Below are 6,266 nucleotides of genomic sequence, written 5' to 3'. Positions count from 1 at the left end.
TATTGAACATTTAGATAATGTATTTTTATTTTGGATTTGATGTTATTCTCCTGTAGACAACGTTATTTTCCATTCAAAATTTCTCTATACAATGTCATTTACATTAACATTACATTTCTCCGACATCGCCGCGGCTGAGTACAACTCTCGCCGTGGCAGGATCATCTCGCCGCGGCGAAATACAAATCCTGCCGCGGCGAGGACCCTTCTACAACGCTTAAACAAGCGTTGTAGAAACCTCGCCGCGGCAACGTATATTCCATGCCGCGGCGAGGATATCACGCCGCGGCGGGAATATTACCTCGCCGCGGCGAGACTAGATCTTAAAAAACACAGACTCTCGGTATAAAAAAATGAAAATCTCGCCGCGGCGACATATAAATCCTGCCGCGGCGAGGACCCTTCTACAACGCTTAAACAGGCGTTGTAGAACCCTCACCGCGGCAACGTATATTACATGCCGCGGCGAGGGTATCCCGCCGCGGCGGGAATATTACCTCGCCGCGGCGAGACAATGTCTTGACTCGCCTCGCCTGGCCGAGCTCACCAGCTCGCCTCGCTTGGCCGAGCTCATCAGCTCGCCTCGCCCGGCCGAGCTCACCAGCTCGCCTCGTCTGGCCGAGCTCATCAGCTCGCCTCGCCCGGCCGAGCTCATCAGCTCGCCTCGCCCGGCCGAGCTCATCAGCTCGACTCGCCTGGCCGAACTAAACTGTTGTAGAAACCTCGCCGCGGCAACGTATATTCCATGCCGCGGCGAGGTCATTACGCCGCGGCGGGAATATCAACTCGCCGCGGCGAGACAAGTTCTTAAAAAACACAGACTCTCGGTATAAAAAAATCAATTTCTCGCCGCGGCGAAATACAAATCCTGCCGCGGCGATGACACTTCTACAACGCTTAAATAAAGCGTTGTAGAAACCTCGCCGCGGCAACGTATATTCCATGCCGCGGCGAGGTCATTACGCCGCGGCGGGAATATCAACTCGCCGCGGCGAGACAAGTTCTTAAAAAATACAGACTCTCGGTATAAAAAAAATCAAACTCTCGCCGCGGCGAGGTGATATTTTAGCCGCGGCGTAGATCACTCGCCGCGGCGGAAAATATACTGTGCCGCGGCGAGAATAGTCACGCCGCGGCGAGAAAGTTACCTAGCCGCGGCGAAGAAGCACTCTACCAGGTACTCATTCACTTTTTTGCAATATTTAACCAATTCTCCAACTAAAAATGATCATTCAATTAAAATTTCTACAATAAATAAAACAAACCAAACGAGTCTCAAACACACAAATAAAACAAACCAAACGAGTCTCAAACACACAAATAAAACACACCAAGCGAGTCTTAAACTGAAACTTAAATTTAAAAAGAGTTTGAAATTTATATGGAAGAGTTGGTCTTGTTGGTTCTTGAAATTTACTCGTCATTCGGTGGTGGTGGTGGTGGGTTCGCCGGATATTGAGGAGGTGCCATATGCGGTGGCCACTGTGGTGGTGCGTACGGATAGTCGAAGTACTGAGGATATGGAGGAAATAACACCTGATTCTCTTGGTTGATGTCCCACCGAGAGTAGAGATCGTTCAACTGATTGATGTGAGAGGCGCCATACTCCGCTTGTTGGTGCATGTACTGTTGCGTGTGTTGGAACCCGCGGACGAGATAGTTGGAGCAATGAGAAATGTAGTCGATGGTGGCGGGGTCGATTACCGAAGGCGCTGGTAAGCGCAATAGGGGCTCCGCTTCCCCCTCTTCACCCTCTTCCTCCGCTTCTTCCTCTTCCTCCGCTTGTGGATCCTCCCTAATCTTGTACCGCTCGATAATGGAATCCGTAATAGGCCCCATTGAACTGTGTATCGTATCCCTTTTCAAGCGTGGTACCCCCGCATTTGTACAAAGGCCGGTAATGATCGCCGGATATGGCAAACCGTGTCGTTCATTAGTATAGTCGAGTTTCTTCATCCAATTATAGATGAATCGACCGACGTTAATGGAAAGACCTTTAACAATGCAGAACAACACCTGGATACGATCCTCGTCGAGAGTGGTGAAGTGCTTGATTGGATAGAGACGAGCGCAAACAAAGTAAATCCACGCTTTAGCGATCCTGGTGAGTTGGTCACGCTTGAGTACCCTTTTTCTTTTTTCAGTGACCCAATCCTCTCCCGGAATGCACAACACCCGTGACATCTCCTCATGGCTGCAACTTCTTAGCCATTCTCGATAGCCCTCGTTCTCGAAAGGCACATCTGGGGTCCCAAGAAGATCGTTGATAGCTTCGATACTCATATCGACCCGTTTCCCACGGACCGTCACAACATCACCTTGGGAGTCCGGCAAGTTTGCGTAGAATTCGTACACGAAGTTGACGTTCGAATCGAACTCGAGTACAGCACAATACCTCCCCCAATCATGACCAACTATGCTGTTGCGGATTTGCTTTCCTATATCCGACGTATTGCTTACATTGAATCCTCTCTCATGGATAATGTTACGCGGCAAGATTTTGTCGTAGCGTTCCTCTGCGACCTTGCTAGTAAAGATACTCGAGTTGTATTCCTCTTCGGGAGACTGTTGACGAGGTCGCTTGCTTTTTTACTTTACTCTGACCTCTGGAAGAGCTCGGAGCCTTGGAGGCCGTGTTTTTAGTTCGAGGCATTTTCAAGCTCCTACAAAACATAATCATAAACAATTCTACAATTAACATAGAACAAATTATATATCAATTCCAAGAATATATATTTAAGGACATGACAAATTAAAACAATTCCAACAATCACAAATAATTCATAAACAATTCGACCAATCACAAATTCATGAACAATTCGATCAATCACCAATTCATAAACAATTCAATCTCAACATTAATATACATAACCATTTTAACCACTAACCTATGTAACAATATGTCAAACACAATCCGGACATTTCAATTTAACTCAAATTCTCATTCAAATTCACTCATTCAAATTCCACTAACCTAAATTCACTCATTCAAATTCCACTAACCCAAACCCTAATTTCTTGTTCTAATAAGAGAAAATCAAACAAAACCCTAAATTTGTGAATTCAAAAAATCAAACTATATGCAATTCGGGTAAACAACAAGAAATCCATATCAACAACACCAAATTAAATCAATATACACCTTAAAAAACTTTTAAAATCATACCTTACAATGACGCGGCAAGAGAGAGAGAGAGAGAGAGGCGCGAGAGGAAGCACGGCAAGGACTCGGCGAGAGAAAAGTGACGGCAAGGACAAGGCGAGAGAGAGTTGGCGGCGAGGACAAGGCGACGGCGAGATTTTGGGGCGGCGAGGACGTGGCGAGGGATTTTGAAAGAAAAAAACTGGAGAGAAGCGGCCGAAAATGGTTGTCTCGTGTGTGGGTATTGGAAAAAATGAGAAAAAAACTGAAAACGGCCTTTTATAGTGAAAACCTAAAAATTCTCGCCGCGGCGAAAATATGTCTTCGCCGCGGCGAGACGTTCCTACAACGGTTATAATATCCGTTGTAGGAACGGGTCGCCGCGGCGAGATTCCTCCCTCGCCGCGGCGAGACAGTTTCTTAAAAAACTGCTTGGCCACGGTATCCACCTCGCCGCGGCGGAGGATATTTCTAGCCGCGGCGAAATTATCTCGCCGCGGCGAGAAATAGTTATCGCCGCGGCGACATGAATCTACAACGCTTGTAACAAGCGTTGTAGAAAGAGTCGCCGCGGCGATGTTTAAATTGTGCCGCAGCGAGACCCATCCTTCTACAACGCTTTTACAAAGCGTTGTAGAAAGTTCTCGCCGAGGCATAAATCACGTGGTGCCGCGGCGAGGATTCTACAACGGATAGTTTAAACGTTGTGGAAAATCTGAAATTTATGTACTTCTACAACGCTTAGCTTTAAGCGTTGTAGAAACTATCATATCCTACAACGCTTATGCATAAGCGTTGTAGAAATATGAGATTCTACAACGCTTAGCCATAAGCGTTGTAGAAACACTATGTTTCTACAACGCTTATGTTAAGCGTTGTAGAATCCCTAGTTTCTACAACGCTTATGTTAAGCGTTGTAGAAAGCGGGTTGTATAATCCAACATTTGTAGTAGTGTGTTATTTAAACAGCACTCAAGAAAGCGTTGTCAATGCTTATTTTCAATAAATGAGTTTTTTTTTTTTAAATGAAACAAACCAGTTAAAATGTGCCGCCTTAACTTTAAATATATAAAGCATCGGTTAATCGTTTTCAGTACAAGAGAAATTTCTTAATAAGTATACTAACCCGTTTAAGATTTTAGCCTAAATTTTCTTTTATAAAAAAAATAGTCGATCAGTCCACAGTTTAGCTATTTTATTAAAATAGTTTTTAGTTAATTTAATTTATTACGGGTTGGAGGATTATCTTTTTAATAAAATAAAATTTGATCTACTTTTAAAAAGAAGGAGAAGCTATTGTGTTACTGACTTAATTGTCCAATTTCTTAAAGTAGACCTAATAATTTAACATATATCTCAAAATCGACTTTTACTCATATTTTCGACAAAAATACCCCTCAAACCATTTATACTTAATTTTTCTTGTGTTTTCTCATTTCCTCTCTCTCTCTCTCTCTCTCTCTCTCTCTCTCTCTCTAAGTATTGATGAATTCCAATGAACTTTGACGGATTTCAACAAACTCCGATGTTCTCCGACAATCTCAAACAAACATATGTCGAATTAATTTTCTAAATGTTATTATATTTTATTTTAAACTCTATTATTGAAGAAAATATTTAATTTCATCGAAATTAATCAAAATTAAATAAACAACGACTCTTTTTGGCAGCAATGACTACAAAAAGAATCCTTGTTGCGTTAATTCAAATTAATTTTGATTAATTATGATGAATTTTGATTATTTCTTATCATTCCGATGACATTTAAATATTTAGATTTTTTTGTGTTTGGTCTATCAGTATTTTTCATTTGGTATTTGAGTATTATGCAATAGTTATTCAAGTATTTTAGCAATTCATATTTGAATGTTTTGCAATGGGAATTTGAGTGTTTTGCTGATTATTTTGCAATAGGTATCTTTATATTTTTTTTTCATTGGATATTTTGAAGTGGGCATTTGGGTGGTTGTTTAGAGAATTCACGTTAGTTGTTTGTAGATCTCGCATTTGTTATTTGAGTGATTACTTGGGAGATTCGCATTGGTTATTGGACTTCGAATTGCTTTTGAAGATTTTGCATTGGTTGTTGGATTTATTTTGGAGATTCACATTGATCATTTGGAGATTTCGCGTTGGTTGTTCGGTTGATTTTAGAGATTCGGATTGATTATTTTGAGATTTGGTATAGGTCTTAGAGATTGACATTTATTGTTTCTTGTTTGGTTGATTTTTGAGATTTTAGTCGCTTGTTTGGAGATTTTGTAATAGTTTTGAAATTTCACATATGTTTTTGTATTAATTAATTAGAGATTTCGAATTGCTTTTTGGAGTTATGCATTGATATTTTTTTGTTGATTTTAGGATGATGTGTTGTCGAGTTCTAAAAATTGATGATTTATTTTCGTAGGCTCCACTTTAGCTTTCATTCATTATTTTTATTACGAAACTCTAGATGTTTATAGTTGTAGTATCCTGAGTTCGCGAGGGACATTAGCAAGTATTTATTAATGTAAATATGTAAGAGACTTTAATCCTCTTTATTATTTGTCTATAACACTACTACAAAAATGTAACAAGACTACAAACATTTTTTTAAGACTACAATTTAACTTAAAATTGTAGTCTTTTTTAAAATAGACTACGGTCATCAAAATTTAAGAAGATATAAGACTTCATTTAATATTAAATATGTAGATATTAACGTATGATACACTACAGTATATTATATGCTGTAGGAAAAACTCTTGAAACTCAACTCCATTATAAGAATTTAAAACTCAAAATACTTGCATGCGTGGCGCGCCTGTACTTTCAGAATAGGGTGCAATCAAAATTCAAAACTCAAAATAATTTGTTTTAAAAAAAATCAAAATACTTATATGTAAAACTAAACTAACACACATGAAATATATTAGAGATAAAGAAACAAAATGTCTCTCTTCTTTCTTATGTTATTATTTTATTTTATTTTTTGTAAATTTTGTTCTTCTCAATCTTTATCACACCATAGCCTTATTGTTCCAGTCGTCATCTACGCGGTCGCCCTTATATGAGTCCCCATCACCGCCTTCTGCTAATTCCACCGCATCCTCAATCCTTCTTCATCTCGCCATTGTCGCGGTCT

The sequence above is a fragment of the Urtica dioica genome, chromosome 9 (assembly GCF_054948205.1).
Source record: "Urtica dioica subsp. dioica isolate 48M chromosome 9, U.dioica_male_clone48M_v1_H2, whole genome shotgun sequence".
Classification (NCBI taxonomy): Eukaryota; Viridiplantae; Streptophyta; class Magnoliopsida; order Rosales; family Urticaceae; genus Urtica; species Urtica dioica.
The sequence above is the reverse complement of the archived record's forward strand: the minus strand, read 5'-3'. Positions refer to the sequence as shown.